General features: G+C 38.7%; 1 protein-coding gene and 2 pseudogenes across 2 annotated transcripts in view; 1 reads left to right on the top strand and 2 right to left on the bottom strand.

The window, feature by feature from the left end:
• The window catches only part of CPOX (coproporphyrinogen oxidase), an 84590-nt gene that overhangs the window by 33973 nt on the left and 30000 nt on the right, over positions 1-20617 (bottom strand). The window lies entirely within an intron of this gene.
• On the top strand, positions 131-5460 carry LOC101322571 (large ribosomal subunit protein eL19-like; annotated as a pseudogene).
• On the bottom strand, positions 14231-19664 carry LOC141278597 (large ribosomal subunit protein uL11-like; annotated as a pseudogene).

Here is a 20617-nt window from a genome sequence, read left to right as displayed (position 1 = left end):
ACAAAAAACACGTAAGATTGAGAAATTGATCTAGATTAAGATTAAGAACTTCTTTTCATCAAAACATCCTATTAAAGAATGCAATGCAAGGCCACAGAGTGGGAGAAGATACGTGGAACACACATCGTCAATGAAGGGCTGCGTCACAGTCTGGGTTCCCCTGAAAGCAGAACCTGAAAAAAAGACTTGGGTACAGGAGCTTCTGGGGATCCACTGTGTGTGTGTGTTATGCTTCACAATAAAACAAGTTAACACCAATAACAACAAAGGTTTTAAATGAAATAGCTAACACTTATTAAATGCTTTCTATGTGCTAAACTCTGTTCTAAACATTTTATGTAAATCAACTCAGTTAATGCTTAAGACATGCCCAGAAGTAGATACCTTTATAATCCCTGTAAAGGAGGAAGCTGAGTCACAGTATAGTTAATGTCCTAAAGCTAGTAGGTATGGTGTGTGATGGCAGGGATTGTTGTCTCTTTTGTTGACTGCTACATTCCCAGTGCCTCTTGATTGAGTAAAGACGCAAAGCAGGATTCAAACCCTGCTGCCTTTGGTAAAGCCTGCATTCTTAACATGGCACAGAACAGCTCATGTTATTCATTTAAAATCTCCTATTAGGGCTTCCCTGGTGGCGCAGTGGTTGAGAGTCCTCCTGCCGATGCAGAGGACACGGGTTCGTGCACCAGTCCGGGAAGATCCCACATGCCGCGGGGCGGCTGGGTCCGCGAGCCATGGCCGCTGAGCCTGCGCGTCTGGAGTCTGTGCTCCGCAACGGGAGAGACCACGACAGTGAGAGGCCCACGTACCGCCAAAAAAAATAAAATAAAATAAAATCTCCTATTCATGTCCAGATTGTAAGAATGAAGATAATAAAAGTATAGGGAAATTAAAATTAATGTTTTAATTTTAAAAATAGGTTTCTATTTTAAAAAATAAATTTTAAAATGTTATCCATTAGTTAAGATTTCTTAGAGGAAAGGGGGATGGGAAAAACTGATCTCGGAGAGTGAGCAGTGAGCGGTGCCTTGAAGCGAGATCTTAGCTCCCTGCCCAAGAACTGAACATGGGTAGCCTGGATGAAAACCAGGAATCCTAGCCACCAGTCCACCAGGGTCTAAAAGCTAAAAGCAAAATTCCCCTGGCCCTTGTCCCCATTGAAAAATGCATTTCTCAAGGAGGCAAACATGTAAAAACAGGTACATTATTAGAGGCGCAGCACAAGTGGGAGAGCACACGGAGGAACTGTTTAGTTAAGACAGAAGTAAGGCAGAGATACACACCCAGAGAGAAAGGGGTGTGGGCGTCCTCCCTAATGAAGAGGAGGACAGTAAAGAGGTGTCTGACTCACTTATATAGGGCAGTTCCTCCAGGTCTTTTTTTTAACTTTGGCCAATTATCTGGTTTCTTTTCCCACACCTGACCTTCCCTAGGCACCTCCCCAACATGCGTGCACAACTTTTTTCCAAGATGGATTCCAGTCCAGAGGTCTATGGGGGGACTTGGCATCACCTATTATGGGGTGGTGCCCCCTCCTTTTTTACCCCCAAGGAGCCTTTCTGCACATGTGCAGTGTCTCCCTTGCCCCAAGGACGGGAAATATGTGACCTATTGATCTTTCCTCAAACAGGGTTTAGCCTCTCTCTGTCCCCGCAGTGACTGTTATCTTAAAGTGTCCATAGTCCAGCTATTTACCCTGTCCCTGTTGTTTTTTTCCTATCTCGAAGTGCAGATGGGAGGCTGGTTGTAAATATCTAGCCTAGAGCCCACCTGCCTCCTTCCTTAGGAAAAGTTAACAGGAGGCTAGTTGCAAATGCCTAGCCTTGGAGTCCATCTATCTCCTGCCTCAAAAGCAAAGGCCTAAAGAATGTTTTAAAATACTTTTCTTCCCCACAAAATGTGTTTAAGATCATATTCCCATCATTGCCAGCCAGCATTTTAGCCCTTGCCAATGAACTTCACAGATCACAGAAACCCACCCTTCATAACGCTTCTCCCAACACCTGAGCCTAATCCCTGCATGACCCTCTCCCAGCTGAAAGACTTGTTCGTGTTGGCTGTTACTTTAGCAGTCACGTTTCCAGCCACTGAATCATATTAAGCTGAAATCAAAACCAAACACATATTCCTCTAAGAAACAGCCAAGGCTTTCATGCTAAATACCAAGCATTTCTCCCCAGCAGTCCAGGAGTTCTAGCACTTTAAGATGTTGACCAAGTATTGTCCAGACTACAGGTCACTGCTTAGAAGTTTTTGTTGCTGCTGCTGCTGTTGATGGTGGTGGTGATGCTGTGTGTGTGTGTTTTCAAAACCAATGTAGAAGAGTTCATGCAATAGTCTGCTTTCATTTTAAGAAAAATGATTACAGTATAATTTGTATAATAAAATCTCTTCTGAGAGATCACAATTTCCCTTCTGTTGGATGATGGCCAGGTTGTTTTGGGTGGGCAAGGGGAATATTCAAAAGTAGTATTCATGCTTTTTCAATGAAACATGCATTTAAATGAAACATGCATTTAAATGAACCACAAATCAACATGTCAGTTGAAGCTATGGAACTGGCTACTACAGTGACTTTATTTATTTTTTTTAATTTTAAAAAATTTTACATTGGAGTATAGTTGATTTACAATGTTGTGTTAGTTTCAGGTGTACTGCAAAGTGATTCAGTTATACATATACATGTATCTATTCTTTTTTGAGTTCGTTTCCCATTTAGGTTATTACAGAATATTGGGCAGAGTTCCCTGTGCTATACAGTAGGTCCTTGTTGGTTATCTGTTTTAAATATAGCAGTGTGTACATGTCAATCCCAAACTCCCAAGGTTTTGGTGCTTGTGATAATGTCTTCAGAGAAATTATGCAGTCTAAAACACTAATGTATTCCTACTCTTGTGTATTTAATTTTCTATGAAATGTATTTATGTGCATATCCATTAACATATCAATCACAATGCCTGCTTGTTGTTATTTCCTTGATCCTATTAAAGTAAATGATTTATATTTTCCCTAGAAGTTCATATACAGTGTTTTTTTATTCACTCATAAAAACCATATTTATTTTGAAAGCTATAATTTCACATACTTATACTAGAATTATATATAATGAAGTCCCAGCCTGTAGGGAACAAGTTAGAAAATAAATAGGCACCTGAAGTAGAAAAAAAATAGGCATACCTGAAGAAACAAAGAACAAATTTCAAATATCTTATATTGTACACAGGATTATTTGCTATTTATCAAATTTTATATTTTGTTTAATATTTTTTCTTTTTTTTCCATAAAAAAGAGTCCACAGTATAGTTAATTTTTTTTGTTTGTTTTTTTCGGTACACCCACTATGGCTCACGGGGCCAGCCGCCCCACGGCATGTGGGATCTTCCCAGACCGGGGCACGAACCCACGTCCCCTGCATCGGCAGGCGGACTCTCAACCACTGCGCAACCAGGGAAGCCCTAGTTAAATGTGTTTTAAATGTTTGTATCCTTATAGGTCTTTTCATATTCTTACATAAATAAATCACAAAAGGAAAGTATTTATTTTAATACAATGAGATGATTGGCACATTAGAAAAAGCCTTGATTTTCGGAGTCAAACAGAGATGAGTTCAAAATTCAGACTTTGCTACTAATTAGCTGTGTGATTGTAGGTGGGTGACTTGACCTCTCTTAAACCTTGCTTTTTACCTCCCTAAGAAGGAATAACATCTGCTTTGCAGGGTTGTTGTAAAGGATTTTTATCCATCCATTTCAACATATAAGCATTTCTAAGTGCTACTACTTTATAACACAAATTTTTTTTTTTTAATTTGGGAGGAAACTTTAATGAAGAAAAAATTACGAGCAAAAGCAAGAGGCACGTAAATCTGTTTTTCCTCCAGAGACCATACATACTCCAGCAATGTGGATGAAATGTCCCCATTTTCAACCCTATATATTTATCCAAATCAGAGAGATAGATAGATAGATAGATAGATAGATAGATAGATAGATAGATGGATGGATTCAAGGTGCTCTTCTCCTTCCTACAGAGAGCTGTTTATTGAGGCAGCAAATATTTCTTGAGTGTCTAATCCATGCTGGGCACTATGCTTGGTGCTGGAGGCTGTGAACAAGACAACGAGTAGTAGTCATTCCACATGCTAATATAGGATATTAGTTAAGAGTTCTGGTTACAAGAAACAGCTACTCTAGCAATGTAAGCAAAAATGGGAATTTATTGGAAAGCTACTACTGGTAGAGTTAAACATCCAAACCCTGGATAGGGTAGGACCAGGAATTCATGGACCTTCCCCTTTGGGCAATGATGTCATTATGGTGACTCAGCCCCAACAAGTCCCAACCGCTGTGTCTTTCAGGTCAAGTTTCTGAAGAGAGAAACTCATTGGCTCAGCTTGGGTATACAGTGTCTGTCCCTGGTCCAATCACCCATGGCCAGAATGGCCAGCTCATGTGGCTTGAACCTGCCCCAACATATCTGAGTCTTCCCAGAAACTGAAAGAGTTTGTGAGTAGAGCAGACACTCGTTAGTTTCTATATCTTGCAGCCCTAACATTTCAATAGGTTCAGGGTTATATTCAAAATATTTAACAACTGCTATGACCCAGGCAGTGACTTGTCCAACCAGTGCTGGTTGTAGCCTAGAAACAGGGTCCAGGAGGGTCCTTGCTGTGTCAGGCATTAACCCTGTATAACACAAATATTGAAATAAATAAAACTCCCCTTCATTCAGTTATGTTACAGTTCATCAATATCTCAAAAATGTGGCACCAGAATTAAATACAAATATGATAAAATGTTAAACAAAAAGCTCTTCAAGTCTTTGTTTGCCTTTATTACTATGTAGCACTGATCAGCTACTTTGGGAAGTGCTAGGTAAGTGTGTGTTGGACGGGTGGACCCTTCAAACAAGAGTCACTGCCAAGTTACAACAGGACTAGTTACCTCCTGTGATCTGGTCACTAAAATGGCTAATTGAAAACGGAATTGCAGCCATGAGGCTTCAAAAGAGGCTCACCTCCACTATCCTTCACTGCAGCAAAAATAAGGTCTGGTCAGACCCAAATGAGACCAACAAAATCACCAATGTCAATTCCCAACAATGGATTGGGAAGCTGATCTAAGATGGGCTGCTCATCTGGAAACCTTTAACTGTCCAGTCCTGCGCTCAATGCTGGAAAAACACCTTGGCCTGTCTCAAGGGCAGGGATGGGGACATGGGCATGCAAAATGTACTCTCATTGTTCAAATGCCTGAGAAGGTAACCTGGATGAGAATTCTGCATTGGCTGCTCAGAAGATACCATGAATCTAAGAAGACTGATCACCACATGTATCACAGCCAGCACCCGAAGGTGAAGGGGAACATGTTTAAAAACAAGTGGATTCTCACGGAACACTTCCACAAGCTGAAAACAGACAAGCCCAGCAAGACGCAGCTTGCTGACCAGACTGAGGTCTAAGATCAAGGAAGCACTGTGAGAGCAACTCCAAGCCAAGCAGGAAGAGATCACGAGGAATGAGACCAACAACTAAAGCTCTCCATCTCTTGTCTGTACATAGCGGCCTCTGCAAATGTATAGATCCATCGTTCGATAAAACAAGGCTTTATCTGCCTGAGGTGGGAAAAGTGAATTGCATTTATTTTTCTGTCAGCTTTTGGATATGTTGAACATTCAACCAATTAAAAATCTGAGTCTTTTTCACATGAACTACTGTTCACTGAGAGCTCCCTCTCTGTTTATGGGCTATTGATTTACTGAATCAAAATATAGGATTTTACATTCATCTTTAGTTACATTTCATCCTATTAGCTTCAACCAATTTGATTGAACCTGTTGAGTTCTGTTGGCTGTTAGTATGTCATGATGCATGCTAATTATTCCTTCCACATTTGTGACGTTTGTGACTTTGATTACAGTATAAAACTCTATTCATCCAAATTGTTGACTTAAGAAAGATAAATAAAAAAGAAGATAATGTGGAGTGTAATGCCTTGTAACACGTCACCCAAACCTTGTGCTAAGTTGTTCCCAATCCAATAAATGGCCACCCTTGATTTTCAGATGCCAGTTGGTGTAACTATACGTATTTTCATCTAGTGCAAATTTCTGCATTTTTTTCTGCCAGGATATAAAAGTCTTTAGTTGTATTTTGGCATTTCTCTCCAATATTCTTTAAACATCACCAATAGTACTTCGTAAGTCGCTTACAGAAGTCATTCCAACCAAAGAATAAAGTTCAACTAGATCTGGACACATTCCCTGATTTAAATGATCTAGGTACCCTTATTCCGTGCTACTCTATTTGGACTTCCCTCAACTTCCTACTTCCCTATGACTCATATTTCTCTATTAATATTTGAGATTTAGTTTGCAGAAACTAACACAATATTGTAAATCAATCGTGCTTCAATAAAACAAATTAAAATTTAAAAAAAAAATACTGCTATCTAATCACTTAAAAATGACCTCACCAATATACAGAAAAAAAGAGGAAAGAAACACGTCATCAACAACAGATGAGTTAGTGTGGTAGCTTTATACATAATTTTTTTTCTTTTTTCTATTTTCTAAAAATACGGAAATATTTTTCACTTCTATTTCAGTTCAACCAGACATGGATTAGGCTCAAACTAAGAATTCACCAGACTATGGGAAATCTTATACCACTGCACGTGTAAAATATATTTTTACTTAACAAATATTGATTCAGCATCTATTACTTACTAATGAAGAAAGAGCCAAAAGGTTCCCAAACGGAACAGTCTTACTGCAGTTTGGAGAAACCAGTCATATTTTGTCCCTACAACCTGTGTGTACCTGTTCTCCAGGTGAAATGCCCTTCTTCCATTTCCACCTCTCTACATTCTCATTCACCTTCCAAGGCCAATTTCAAATGCTAATTTACCAAAGAAATCTGCCCTAATCCTGTCATCTAAATATGCCTTTGACAATTCAGAAGTCCCATCATATCCTGCCTTAAGATCAGCTGTGTATGTTGAAGCCTTATGGGATGGGGGATATGTCCCTTATAGGCAAAAAATGTATTTTAGTCAGTTTTCTTAGATCCTCCATAGGACCTAGCATGATATGCCATAAATACTTTCTGAAAAAAGGAAACAATTAAAGGTAATTAATCTACTCTGTTAACACTTCCCTATTCAGGAAGTAAATCAGCCCTCTCAAATCATAGTCAGATAGAACATGAGAGAGAATACTAAACACTGGCTGGGATAGTTAGGAGGATTAACTTTTTCCCACCTTTTTCTCAAGTCAGATTTGTTCTTTTGTGTAGAAACAACGTCCTTATTGGTAGGTTGGTAGCTCTTAATCTCAGCTGGATGGAATTTCATCTTGTTTTCAGCTGGATAGAAGTAGGCTGGCTATATGCTTGTTAGTATTTAAGAAGTCCCGTATCTTGGGGGGTAGCACTTTTTATGCCTGGTTTTTCCTAAAGTTGAGATGGCGTCCCAGGCAGAGGGCCTTCTTTCTGAAGAGTGTAGGGTTGCTATTAATCAAATAGCATCTTATGAGCTGCATGTCAGTGATGCTTATTTATCTATGGTTAGTATGGGTCCTTGAGCCACTGTGAGGGAGGATTCAGTTCTGATCTGGATAATATATCTTATATATCCTTTCTCATTGTGGTTATGGCCATGTTTGTTGTTTGATACTATATGTAACAACAATTTAGTGGCTGGGATTTTGCTTCTCTGTGGCCCAATGATTTACAGCTGTGATTGCAAATTGTGGCCTATTATTGGGAGAATCACAGTTCTTTTCCAGAGGATTCCCAAAACTTGTATGGGCATCAGACACTGTTATAAATAATTTTTCACCCATCTGCTATTTTAGAGCTAATGTAGATGTGGTAGGGTTAATGAAATAGATTGACTTTACAACGGCACTTAATTTATGCTGGACTTCTGCCACTTGTCGACATAATTACTGGTTATAGTGCTAGCATATAGGGTTCATAAATCTGACCCTTAAAGAGGCCTAATAGCAAAATGCTAGGCACCAGCGTATTAGAATCTGAGTGGCTTCTTTTTGAAGTAGCCTGGGTTCAGGAAGGCAGCTGGGGCCTTCTGGAAGTCAAAGGACAAACTGAGGACTCTGGACTGAACAAAGAAGGCCTCTTTGGATAGCCACAGAGACAACAAAGTGAGTTTGTGTGAGATTCCAGTCTTAAACATAGACTTCTCTCACCTCGAGCCTCTCCCTATTCTTATCCCTGTCCCAGGCCTGTTATTACATTGAAGATACAGAAGTGCCTTCTTTTCATACATTTTTCCAAGATCAAGCTGAGGTGAAGAGAGAGCATGCAAAGCAGTTCATAAAATATCTAAGAAAATATAAGTGTAAAGTCTGCCTTCCAGTGATTAAGGTGACTATGTAACTTTGTTATGATGATCTCCATGGGGCCTTTGCTGGGTCTAGAGAACTAAATTATTAGTTGCTACCTGACTTGTTAGCTTACTCATGTTCCTACACGGGACGTGAGGGCAAGCATGTGTCTTCTTTGTAGCCTCTTCATATCATTTTCAGTAAACTTTAGCCGCTAAATGTATGTTTGGCTTTTCGCAAGGAGTCATACAAAGTGTCATCTCTGGACCACAGCACCAGCATCACCTGGGAAGCTCACTGGAGATGCAGATTCATTGACCTCACTCTGATAAACTGAATCAGACTCTCTAAGGATGGGCCTAAGGAGCTGTGTCTTACCAAGCTCTCCAGATGATTCTAATCCTCTGTATAGTTTGAGAAGAACTACTGGTCTCTTCCTAGAGCTGTTAGTATCCTATATTAGATCTTTAATTCAGATGCACACTCAGGTATTTAATACAGCCGTCTCTTCGATGTAGTAAAACAAACATTTTTTTCACTGGAACAGACACTAAAGAAACAATCTGAGCCTTAGTCGAAGGTATTACATTTAGCAACATTCCTACTTATCTGAGGGGGTTCTTTTAACTCCAGGTCTATAAAGAAAACTAAATGTCTGGTGACTGAACTGAACCACCATCCAAAGCTAATGAAATCCCAAAGCTAATGGAATAGTGCATATAACTGTGCTAATGGTACCCATGCTTTGCAGAACATTAAAGTCACCTGGGGAGCTTTGAAAAACCCTGCTCCTCTGTACCAATTAAGTCAGAATGTCTGCAGTTGAAAGCCAAACATCAGTATTTAAGGTGCTCCACTGATTCCATTGTTCCAGGAAGTGTGGAAATCATTGACCTCTGCAAACCTAGTCATAATTCTACCCAGGAAGTAGGATGTAACCAAGCTGTGCCTCAGGTAGGATAGTGACTCCCCTGTTTCTCTCCAACAGAGGCCTGATATAGATAACTGGGGAACTGGCAAACAAGCTATAGAGTCTGCTCTGCAGTTGGAGAAAGCGTTAAACATGCTGCTGCAAGAACTGAAGACCTTGGCTTCTAAGAATAAAGAAACCAATGTAAGTAGTAAACTGGTTCTGAAAGCAGTGTCATCTTTCACTTCTGGATTATGGCTCGCTTTTGGGAAAGAGCCCAAGGCAATGGATTAGCTAATGTGTCTATTTCCCCCGAAGGAAATATATGAACTTATTTCTTGGACGTGGGAGGAGTAGGTGTCCTGGCAAGGAGAAATGCAACTCAATACAAGAGGGGAAGATGACTTTTCAGGAATAACGCACTCTGGATATAAATAAACACATCTTGAGAACCAGTGTCCTAGACTGCCCCTACAAAAGTGAATGTCAGTGGTGACCTATTCTATAGACTCCTCTGAAGTATTCTCGGTTCATAGTGAGCACTCTACCTCGCAGTGGTAACTTATTTCTCACCAACGCTTTAACTTTTCTGGAAGTCAAAGTGAAGAAAATGACCTAGTAGAAAAGTTATCAACCTAGATGCATACTGGACTCGCTGAGGAGCCCTGAAAATGATCAAATGCCTGCGCCTTATGCCAGAACACTAAAATTTAAATGCCTAAATAGGGTCTGGGAGCCTACTCGAAACTTACATGTCATTGAGATAGGGTGGAAAAACGTTGCAGTGGTAGCCTATTACTTAAATTAATCTGTACTTTTGATGAGTTGCCTTAACACTCATACTCATTGAAAGTGGTTGTTTGTATTCATCTGGAGGTCTTGAAGGTCATAGATCAGTGCTCTTTGAACTTCAATATGCATATGAATTGCCTAGTTGCTTCTTAAAATATAGATTCTGATTTAGTAGGCCTGGAGGGGATTCAGGATTCCGCATTTCTGACAAGCTCCTAGGACTGCTGGACTAGGACTGAGCTATAATTTGGGTAGCAAGATCTTAGATTGCCTCCCACTGCAGACAAGGGCCTCGATGAGTTCTTCCTTGTTTTATTTCTGTAGCTCTCACGCTTCATGAAGAAGTTCCTGGATGAACAGACCAGGAACATAAGCTATCTGGAATACCAGCTTAACTATCAGAAGGACTTAGAAAAGGCGGCCAAGAGTGAAGGACAGCCTGAAAAGGCTGCTGAAGCATCTGAAACATCAGGTTAAAAGACAACATCTGATGGCAACACAGCAAATCTTCCCACCCAGCAGGTCCCAACGTCAGCTACTTAAGAATCTTGATCTTCTCCATTTGACAGAAGTGTGCTTTCCTTTTCACTTCACAAATAAATGTTTTGCATTATAATTATGTGTAAAGAGATTGATATTGGAGCACAAGAAGGGTTAGGTTCATTAATGTGAGTTTGGTGAAAGCTTCCTGAGGTACAGTGGGTGCATTTAAAAAAAAAAAAAAAAAGGCTTTCCTCAACACTCAGATACAGAGTCAGGATTTGGTAAATTCAGCTAGTCCAAGTGGATATAGCAGAAATTAAGTAGTGAAACTTTAGATCTCCCTAATGTCCTCCTCCCCCAGCTTGTATACACATCTTAAGTTTACAAAATAGTAGGGTTTTCTAACTAAATGCAAAGCTAAAACTTAAACAAGAACTCTTGGTCTAGAAAAGGTGACTCTCACTTGAAAGATATACAGTGAATAGGCAGCTGCAACCCAGGTGCATTTCCACAGCTGGAGGTAGGCATAGGGAACAGGAGGGTACCTAGGCAATTAAGACAATACAGGGCCTCCCTGGTGGCCCAGTGATTGGGAGTCCGCCTGCCGATGCAGGGGACGCGGGTTCGTGCCCCGGTCTGGGAGGATCCTACATGCCGCGGAGCGGCTGGGCCCGTGAGCCATGGCCGCTGGGCCAGCGCGTCCGGAGCCTGTGCTCCGCAACGGGAGAGGCCACGGCAGTGAGACGTCCGCGTACGGCAAAAAAAAAAAAAAAAAAAAAGACACTACCGACAAGTGTTGGGATGCCCCGACCCCCTCCACTGTGGGCTACCTAGCAGCTACTGGCGTAATTGCTTTCAGGAGCAAACAATGAGCATGCAAGCTTGGATCAGACCCAAGGGCCTCAGGTGGCTAGTACCACCTGGGAAGACAGGGGCGCTATAGGATTGTGTCCTGGCTTTAAAACTGACCAGCTCCATGGCCTTGAATAAGTTTTTATTTACCTCACTCATTGATACAGTTTAGTCATCTGTAAAGTAGGGTTAATATTACTTAGTTCATAAAGTTAATAAGAGGATTAAGTATGTAAAGTATCTAAAAACAGCACCTGCTCAAATTATGTATTCTGTTATTTGTATAATAAACAGTGCCATTTCTTAAACTCGGAAAGCCAGTACATAATGGAAGCACTTAGAATAAGAAAACATGTCACTGAAATTGAGACAGAATCTTAAAACATTTAATATTAGAAGTATCTTGTTCTACATATTTAATCATCACCACAAGCCTATGAGATAGGTTCTTTTTTATCTCTGTTTTACAGATGACACTGAGACAAAGCAGTAACTTACCCAAAGTCATACTGCTACTTAGTGGTGGAGCTGAGGAAGGATTAATTAACTGTCTGATAAATATTCTCTATTATGGTGTTCATGAAAAGTGATGTTGAATTGCTTAAAAAGCTTAATTGATTTCAACTTTTATGTTTATGTTTTGCTAAAACTACTTATTTTTGAACCATGCTTCTTTCATTTTACTTTTTAAAATTGTGGTAAGAATACTTAACTTGAACTCTACCCACGTACATTTTTAAGTGCACAATACAGTATTGTTGGTACTTCCCTGGTGGTTCAGTGATAAAGAATCTGCCTTCCAATGCAGGGGACTCAGGTTCCATCCCTGGTCAGGGAACAAAGATCCCACAGGCCACGGGGCAACTAAGCCCACACACAACAACAACTGAGCTTGCGCGCCTCAACTAGAGAGAGAGAGAGACAGAGAGGGAAAAAAAAAACCCGCGTGCCAAAATGAAGAGCCCCTGCGCCGCAAGGAAATATCCCACGTGCCTCAGCGAAGATCCCGCCTGATGCAACCAAGACCCAACGCTGCCATAAATAAACAAATAAATAAAATTTTAAAAAATACAGTCTTGATAACTATAGGTCCTATGTTGTACAACAGATCTTTAGAACTTATTCATCTTGCATAACTGAAACTTTATATGAATTGAACAGCCCCCCACGTCCCCTTTCTTTTGAATGTATGTCCATGTTTACTCTGTTCTTCTATTCATTCCTACGTTGCATGAATGTTTTTAGCAGGTCATTACTACTGCAATCACTGTGCAAAAATCCATATGCCATGTATGCTTTAAAATGTTCAATGCCCACTTGTTATGTTACATTTGTATTAATAAAGATTGCACATTAAAAAAAAAAGTATCTTGTTCTAAGGGGAATAGTCAACCACATAGTGGACTTCTTTTTCTACCTCTTCACACCTTTTCTACAAGTCACACATCTTGAAAATCACTGCCATGGCAAGCTTGTCACCACTGGAAAAATACTAGTTTACAAAGCATTCTTGAATAAATTCTCACTTTTATAATTACTAATTTATATCCAATTTTATACTTGTTAATGAATGATAGAAATTCACATTGAATTGGGAATAAGACAAGACTGCATTATGCTCAGCACTACTTATTGTTTTTTCTGAATGTTCTCAAGCAGCGTTTCTCAACCTTAGTACTACTGACATTTTGAGGCAAATGACCCTTGTTATGTGGAGTAATCCTTTGCATTGTAAGGTGTCTAGCAGCATCCCTGGCCTCTACCTACTAGATGGAAACTTCTCCAGTTGTGGGAAAACTGTTTCCAGACATTGACAAATATCTCTTGAGAGGCAAAAACCACCCTGCTTGAGCACCACAATTATAGGCAATGCAATAGAAAAGCTAAAGGAAAAGATCTGTTTGAAAAAAACTTATTTAATGTGATATGATTATAACTAGAACTGAAAAACTATTATAACTTACAAGAAAGTTATAAACTTTCTTGTAAGTTATCCTGCATCCTGGCTGGATGCAGGATGAATATCTACAAATCAACTTTTCATATATAGTATCAACAAATAGAGAGAATATTTTTTAAAAGATATCTTGTTTAGCCACAAATATCAATACATAAAATATCTAGGAATAATTTTAACAGAAGTAGCTTGGAACCTTTACAAAATAAAACTAAAATGTTTCCTGAAAGAAAGAAGCTTTGAATAATGAAAAGAGAAGAGGAAGATTAAGTTTGAAAATTGTGACACCTTCCAGATCAAAGGTCTAAAGCAATTTTGTTCATGATCCTAACAGGATTTTGAGGGTTTAGACAGTTTAGTACCAAAGAGTAAGCTCCGGTCATGGGAAAAAACATGGGAACACACATAAAACTTCCTTAACATCATTAGTCACTGGGAAGTACAAACCCCGAAATCACAATGAGTCACTATATACTCATCAGAATGGCTAAAATTAAAATGACTATCAACACCATATGCTGGCAAGGTGGTGAAATAACTGAATCTCTCACACATTGTTGGTGAGAATGTAAAGTGGTACAATCACTTTGGAAAAAGACATGTCATTTTACCTTATAAAATAAGCATATACATACCTCATGCCTTTTGGGAGGACACAATTCAGCCCATAATAAATAATAATATTGTTAACTAAAATTGAGTAAAGAAAGCTACAAAGAAAAGAAAGGAAGGAGTTACAAGCTAATTCACTTGATGTTCACAGTAGGAGTCAATAGATACTGCCTGAAGAAAGAGGGTTCTAAGAGTTTTATGTAAAAGTCTAACTATAAAGACAGTCACTAGAATAAAAATATCATAAGGACTATAATTTTTAATATAACAGCCTCCATAGTGAAAGCTTATATAAATACAATCATCATACTACATTTTATTTTGTAACTCTTCTGTTAGTCTTGTTTTAGCCATAGTTTCATTGTTAAATACATTCAGTGTTCACTCCCAGGACTTTTGCTGATGTTTCCCTGATCATTTTTCTGCTTGGGTCAATTTTGTTCTTTAGGAGGTACTTCAGCAAGGCCTAATGCAGATAGTATTCCCACAGTCCGTGAATTTGCAGAAATTTTTGCCTGTACCTTTGACACTTGAAGAATATCTTGGATGGATTTAAAATCCTTGGCTCAAACTTTCCTCAAGTATCTGATAAATATTGTTCTGTTTCTGTTAGCATTGACTCTAGCTATGCCAACTTGTCTTTCTTTCCCTTATAAATGACACAATGTTTTTGCCCAGATTCTCAAAGTGTGCTACTAGAGTTAGTAGGCTACATCTTGTGTTGGCAGGGTATGTGTTAGTAGGATATGTCTTGGTATTGATCATTCTGAGACAATTTTTTTCCATATCTTGGGTATGCTTTTTAATATATAAATTCAAGTCCTATTTCACAGCATTTTCTAATGTTTGCTTTACTCCATTCTTTTATATTTCCTCCAACTGGAAGAACTCCAATTATTCATATTTTGAATCATTTTTGCCTACCATTTATAACATTTACTTTAAAAAAATCTTTTTGCTTATTTCCCTTATACTTCATTTTTTCCATATGTATACACTGTGTCCTGCTGTGCTTTCTATAGGGTCTATTTCTTCTTATGCTATTTGTAATTTAGTCTTTATTTATGAAATGATTCTGTTTCTTCCATTTCTTCCCTAAATTTTACTAGGTACCATTTCAAATCTTTCTATTGACGGACCATCAGCTTCCTTTGGTGGCCAAGTCTTCCCTGTGTTAATGTATCTATTTATTTTTTAAAGGTTACACTCCATTTACAATTATTACAAGATATTGGCTATATTCCCCAAGTTGTACAATACATCTTTGTAGCTTATCTTACACCCAATAGTTTGTACCTCCCACTCCCTCACCCCTTCACCCTTCCCCACACTGGTAACCACTAGTTTGTTCTCTGTATCTGTGAGTCTGCTTCTTTTTTGTTATGTTCACTAGTTTATTGTATTTTTTTAGATTTCATGTATAAGTGATATCACACAGTATTAGTTTTTCTCTATCTGATGTATTTCACCTAGCATTATGCCCTCCAAGTCCATACATGTTGCTGCAAATGGCAAAATTTCATTTTTTTTATGGCCGAGTAGTATCCCATTGTGTCTGTGTGTGTGTGTGTGTGTGTGTGTGTGTGTGTGTGTGTGTATATATATATATATATATATATATGTATGTATACATACCACATTTTCCTTATCGAGTCATCTGTTGATGGATACTTAGGTTGCCTCCTTACCTCAGTAATTGTAAGTAATACTGCTATGAACGTTGGGGTCCATGTATCAATACCTTTTAGAATTAGTGGTTTTGTTTTTTTTCAATATTTACCCAGGAGTGGAATTGCTGGTTCATATTGTAGTTCTATTTTTAGTTTTTTGAGAAACCTCTGTACTGTTTTCCACAGTGGCTGCACCAATTTACATTCCTACCAACACTGTAGGAGGGTTCCCTTTTCTCCACATCCTCGCCAACATTTGTTATTTGTGTTCTTTTTGATGATAGCCATTCTGACCAGTATGAGGTGATATCTCATTGTGGTTTTGATTTGCATTTCCCTGATTATTAGTGATGTAGAGCATCTTTTCATGTGCCTTTTGGCCATCTGCATTTCTTCTTTGGAAAAATATATATTCAGTCCTTCTGCCCATTTTTTTATTTTTATTTTTTTGATGTTGAATTGTATGAGCTGTTTATATATGTTGAATATTAACCCCTTATAGGTCATATCATTTGCAAATATTTTCTCCCATATCCCCTCCCATTAAGTAGGTTGTTTTTTGTTTTGTTGATGGTTTCCGTTGCTGTGAAAAACCTTTAGTTTTATTTAGGTCCCATTTGTTTATTTTAGCTTTTGTTTCCTTTGCTTTAGGAGAGGGATCCAAAAAAATATTGCTGCAATTTATGTCAAAGAGTGTTCTCCCTATGTTTTCCTCAAGGAGTTTTATAGTATCTGGTCTTACATTTAGGTCTTTAATCCATTTTGAGTTTATTTTGTATATGGTGTTAGAGAGTGTTCTAATTTCATTCTTTTACATGTAGCTGTCCCGTTTTCCCAGCACCACTTATCGAAGAGACTGTCTTTTCTCCATTGTATATTCTTGCCTCCTTTGTCATAGATTAATTGACCATAGTGCATGGGTTTATTTCTGGGCTGTCTTTCCTGTTCCATTCTATGTGTCTATTTTTGTGCCAGTACCATACTGTTTTAATTACTGTAGCTTTATAGTATAGTCTGAAGTCAGGGACTGTGATTCTTCCAGCTCTGTTCTTTCTCTAGATTGTTTTGACTATTTGGAGTCTTTTATGTTTCCATACAAATCTTAAAATTATTTGTTCTAGTTCTGTGAAAAATGCCATTGGTTTTTTTTTTTTTTTTTGCTGTACGTGGGCCTCTCACTGTTGTGGCCTCTCCCGTTGTGGGGCACAGGCTCTGGACACGCAGGCTCAGCGGCCATGGCTCACGGGCCCAGCCGCTCCACGGCATGTGGGATCCTCCCGGACCGGGGCACGAACCCGTGTACCCTGCATCAGCAGGTGGACTCTCAACCACTGCGCCACCAGGGAAGCCCCACCATTGGTATTTTTATACGGATTGCATTGAATCTGTAGATTGCCTTGGGTAGTATGGTCATTTTAACAATATTGATGCTTCCAATCCAAGAACACAGTATATCTTTCCATCTGTTAGTGTCATCTTCAATTTCTTTCATCGGTGTCTTATAGTTTTCCAAGTACAGGTGTTTTGCCTCCTGAGGTATTTTATTTTATTTTACACCTAGGTTTATTCCTAGGTATTTTATTCTTTTTGATGTGATAGTAAATGGGATGTTTCCTTAATTCCTCTTTCTGATAGTTCATACAGATTTCTGTATATTAATTTTGCATCCTGCAACTTTACCAAATTCATTGATGAGCTCTAGTAGTTTTCTGGTGGCATTTTTCAGATTTTCTGTGTATAGTATCAGATTTTCTGTGTATAGTGACAGTTTTACTTCTTCCTTTCCAATCTGGATTCTTTTCATTTATTTTTCTCCTCTGATTGCTATGGCTAGGACTTCCAAAACTATGTTGAATAAAATTGGTGAGAGTGGGCATCCTTGTCATGTTCCTGATCTTAGAGGAAATGCTCTCAACTTTTCACCATTGACTGTGATTTCCATGTGCATGGAATACCTTTTTCCATCCCTTCACTTTCAGTCTGTATGTGTCCCTAGATCTGAAGTGAGTCTCTTGTAGGCAGCATATATACAAGTCTTGTTTTTGTATCCATTCAACCACTCTGTGGCTTTTGGTTGAAGCATTTAGTCTGTTTATATTTAAGGTAATTATCACTGTGTATGTTCTTATTGCCATTTTGTTAATTGTTCGGGATTTGTTTTTGTATGTCTTTTTTTGCCATTCTTCTTTTGTTCTCTTCTCCTGTGATTTGATGACTACCTTTAGTGTTATGTTTGGATTCCTTTTTCTTTTTTTATGTGTATATCTATTATAGGTTTTTGGTTTGCAGTTACCATGAGTTTTTTTTTTATAGCTGTCTATATACATAATTGTTTTAATTGCTGATCCCTTCATTTAAAATGCATTTTTAAAACCCTGCATTTGTATTCTCCTCCCCTCATGATTACTGTTTTTGATATAATATTTAATATCTAATTGTTTCATGTATCCCTTAACTGCTTGTTGTAAATATAGATGATTTTACTACTCTTGTCTTTTATCCTCCCTATGAGTTTTGTTTGTGGATGATTTCCTACCTTTACTGTGTGTTTGCCTTTACTGCTGAGTTTTTCACTTCACGATTTTCTTGTTTCTAGTTGTGGCCTTTTCTTTTTTGCCGAGAGAAGATCCTTAAACATTTGTTGTAAAGCTGGTTTGGTGGTGCTGAACTCTTAATTTTTGCTTGTAGAGCTTCTGATTTCTCCATCAAATCTGAACAAAAGCCTTGCTGGGTAAAGTATTCTTGGTTGTAGGTTTTTCCCTTTCATCACTTTAAATATATTGTGCCATTCCCTTCTGGCCTGCAGAGTTTCTGCTGAAAAATTAGCTGATAGCCTTATGGGAGTTCCCTTGTATGTTGTCATATATTTATTTTTTATTGTTTTATTTCCTGTCTGCAATTGCATCAAGATTTTATGCCTCTTTATTCATGTTGGAATGTTATATTGCACTTTTCTTCTGCTTTGGGCTGATATTTTTGTAGGGAGTGTTGTTAATCTGTAGGGAAGTTTTGTATCTATTTTCAGGTCTTTTTTTTTTTTTGCCCTTTTGTTTCCCTAGAGCAGCTTCCTTTGGATGTTTTAGTTGCACAATACTTTGTCAATTATACTTAAATAAGTCAGATTTTTCTCAGTTTGAAGGAGGATCTTTTGAAGTGCGGGAAGAGGTAGCTTTCCCAGTTTCTCAGTTCAAGAGCTCCCTATTCTATTGCTATTATAAATTGCACTTCTGGTACTAAGTCTTACTTAAATTTCAGATCTTAACTTGGTTCACAAAGGCTCCCACCATCAGTTCCAAACTTCTATAGTATCTTTACCACCTCTGGTGAAGAAGCACTTTCACCAAGGAATCTTGTCCTAATTTCCACTTTCTGACTCCCCTCTTATTTATTTATTTATCGGTCATCAAATAACCCTTTATTTAATTATTTTCCTTTGTAGTTCTTAACTAGCTAGGCATTCCACTGCACCACTGTTGATGTCATCTCTGATGTCGTGAGGGTGGCAGCCATCAGCATTGCAACCCACGGGCTGGAAAATCCCCAGGATCTCTTTAATGGTTCCAGAGAGTTCTCTAGCTAAAGATCAGTGCCTCTTCTGTTGCACAATGTTGACAATCTCATCAAAAGTGATGTTTCCACTGTGCTTAATGTTTTTCTGCTTCTTTCTGTCTCTTGGCAGTTCTTTGACAGCTTTGATGATCAGGACAGAGGCAGAAGGTACTACCTCAATCTGGGCCTGTGTGTTCTGAATGGTCAGTTTCACTGTAATTCTCAGACCCTTCCAATTACTAGTTGCCTGGTGATGTCATCACCAACCTCTTTTGGAAACAGACCGAGGGAGCCGATATTGCTGGCCAGGGCAAATGTGGCACCGACTTTCCCATCAGTGCACCTCAGATATACAGCTTTTATCTCCTTGGGGTTGAACTTAGGCGGCAAGGTGGAGGTGGCTGGTGTCATATGAACCCATATTTGGGATGACCCAAGAAAGTTGCACCTTGGCCGCTTCAAGCTGAAAGCTCCCTTCTGTTTTAAAAGTGCTATTTTCCCAGACAGCCTCTTCAATAAGTGGTGCTGGGAAAACTGGACAGCTACATGTAAAAGTATGAGATTAGAACACTCCCTAACACCATACACAAAAACAAGCTCAAAATGGATTAAAGACCTAAATGTAAGGCCAGACACTATCAAACTCTTAGAGGAAAACATAGGCAGAACACTCTATGACATAAATCACAGCAAGATCCTTTTTGACCCACCTCCTAGAGAAATGGAAATAAAAACAAAAATAAACAAATGGGACCTAATGAAATTTCAAAGCTTTTGCACAGCAAAGGAAACCATAAAGAAGACCAAAAGACAACCCTCAGAATGGGAGAAAATATTTGCAAATGAAGCAACTGACAAAGGATTAATTTCCAAGATTTACAAGCAGCTCATGCAGCTCAATAACAAAAAACAAACAACCCAATCCAAAAATGGGCAGAAGACCTAAATAGACATTTCTCCAAAGAAGATATACAGATTGCTGACAAACAAATGAAAGAATGCTCAACATCATTAATCATTAGAGAAATGCAAATCAAAAGTACAATGAGATATCATCTCACACCGGTCAGAATGGCCATCATCAAAAAATCTACAAACAATAAATGCTGGAGAGGGTGTGGAGAAAAGGGAACACTCTTGCCCTGCTGGTGGTAATGTGAATTGGTACAGCCACTATGGAGAACAGTATGGAGGTTCCTTACAAAACTACAAATAGAACTACCATATGACCCAGCAATCTCACTACTGGGCATATACCCTGAGAAAACCATAATTCAAAAAGAATCATGTACCAAAATGATCATTGCAGCTCTGTTTACCGTAGCCGGGAGATGGAAACAACCTAAGTGTCCATCATTGGATGAATGGATAAAGAAGATGTGGCACATATATACAATGGAATATTACTCAGCCATAAAAAGAAACAAATTTGAGTTATTTGTAGTG

This window comes from Tursiops truncatus, chromosome 4, assembly GCF_011762595.2.
Source record: "Tursiops truncatus isolate mTurTru1 chromosome 4, mTurTru1.mat.Y, whole genome shotgun sequence".
Taxonomy (NCBI): domain Eukaryota; kingdom Metazoa; phylum Chordata; class Mammalia; order Artiodactyla; family Delphinidae; genus Tursiops; species Tursiops truncatus.
Note: the sequence above shows the minus strand (reverse complement) of the source record. Positions and strands in the feature narration are given on the sequence as shown.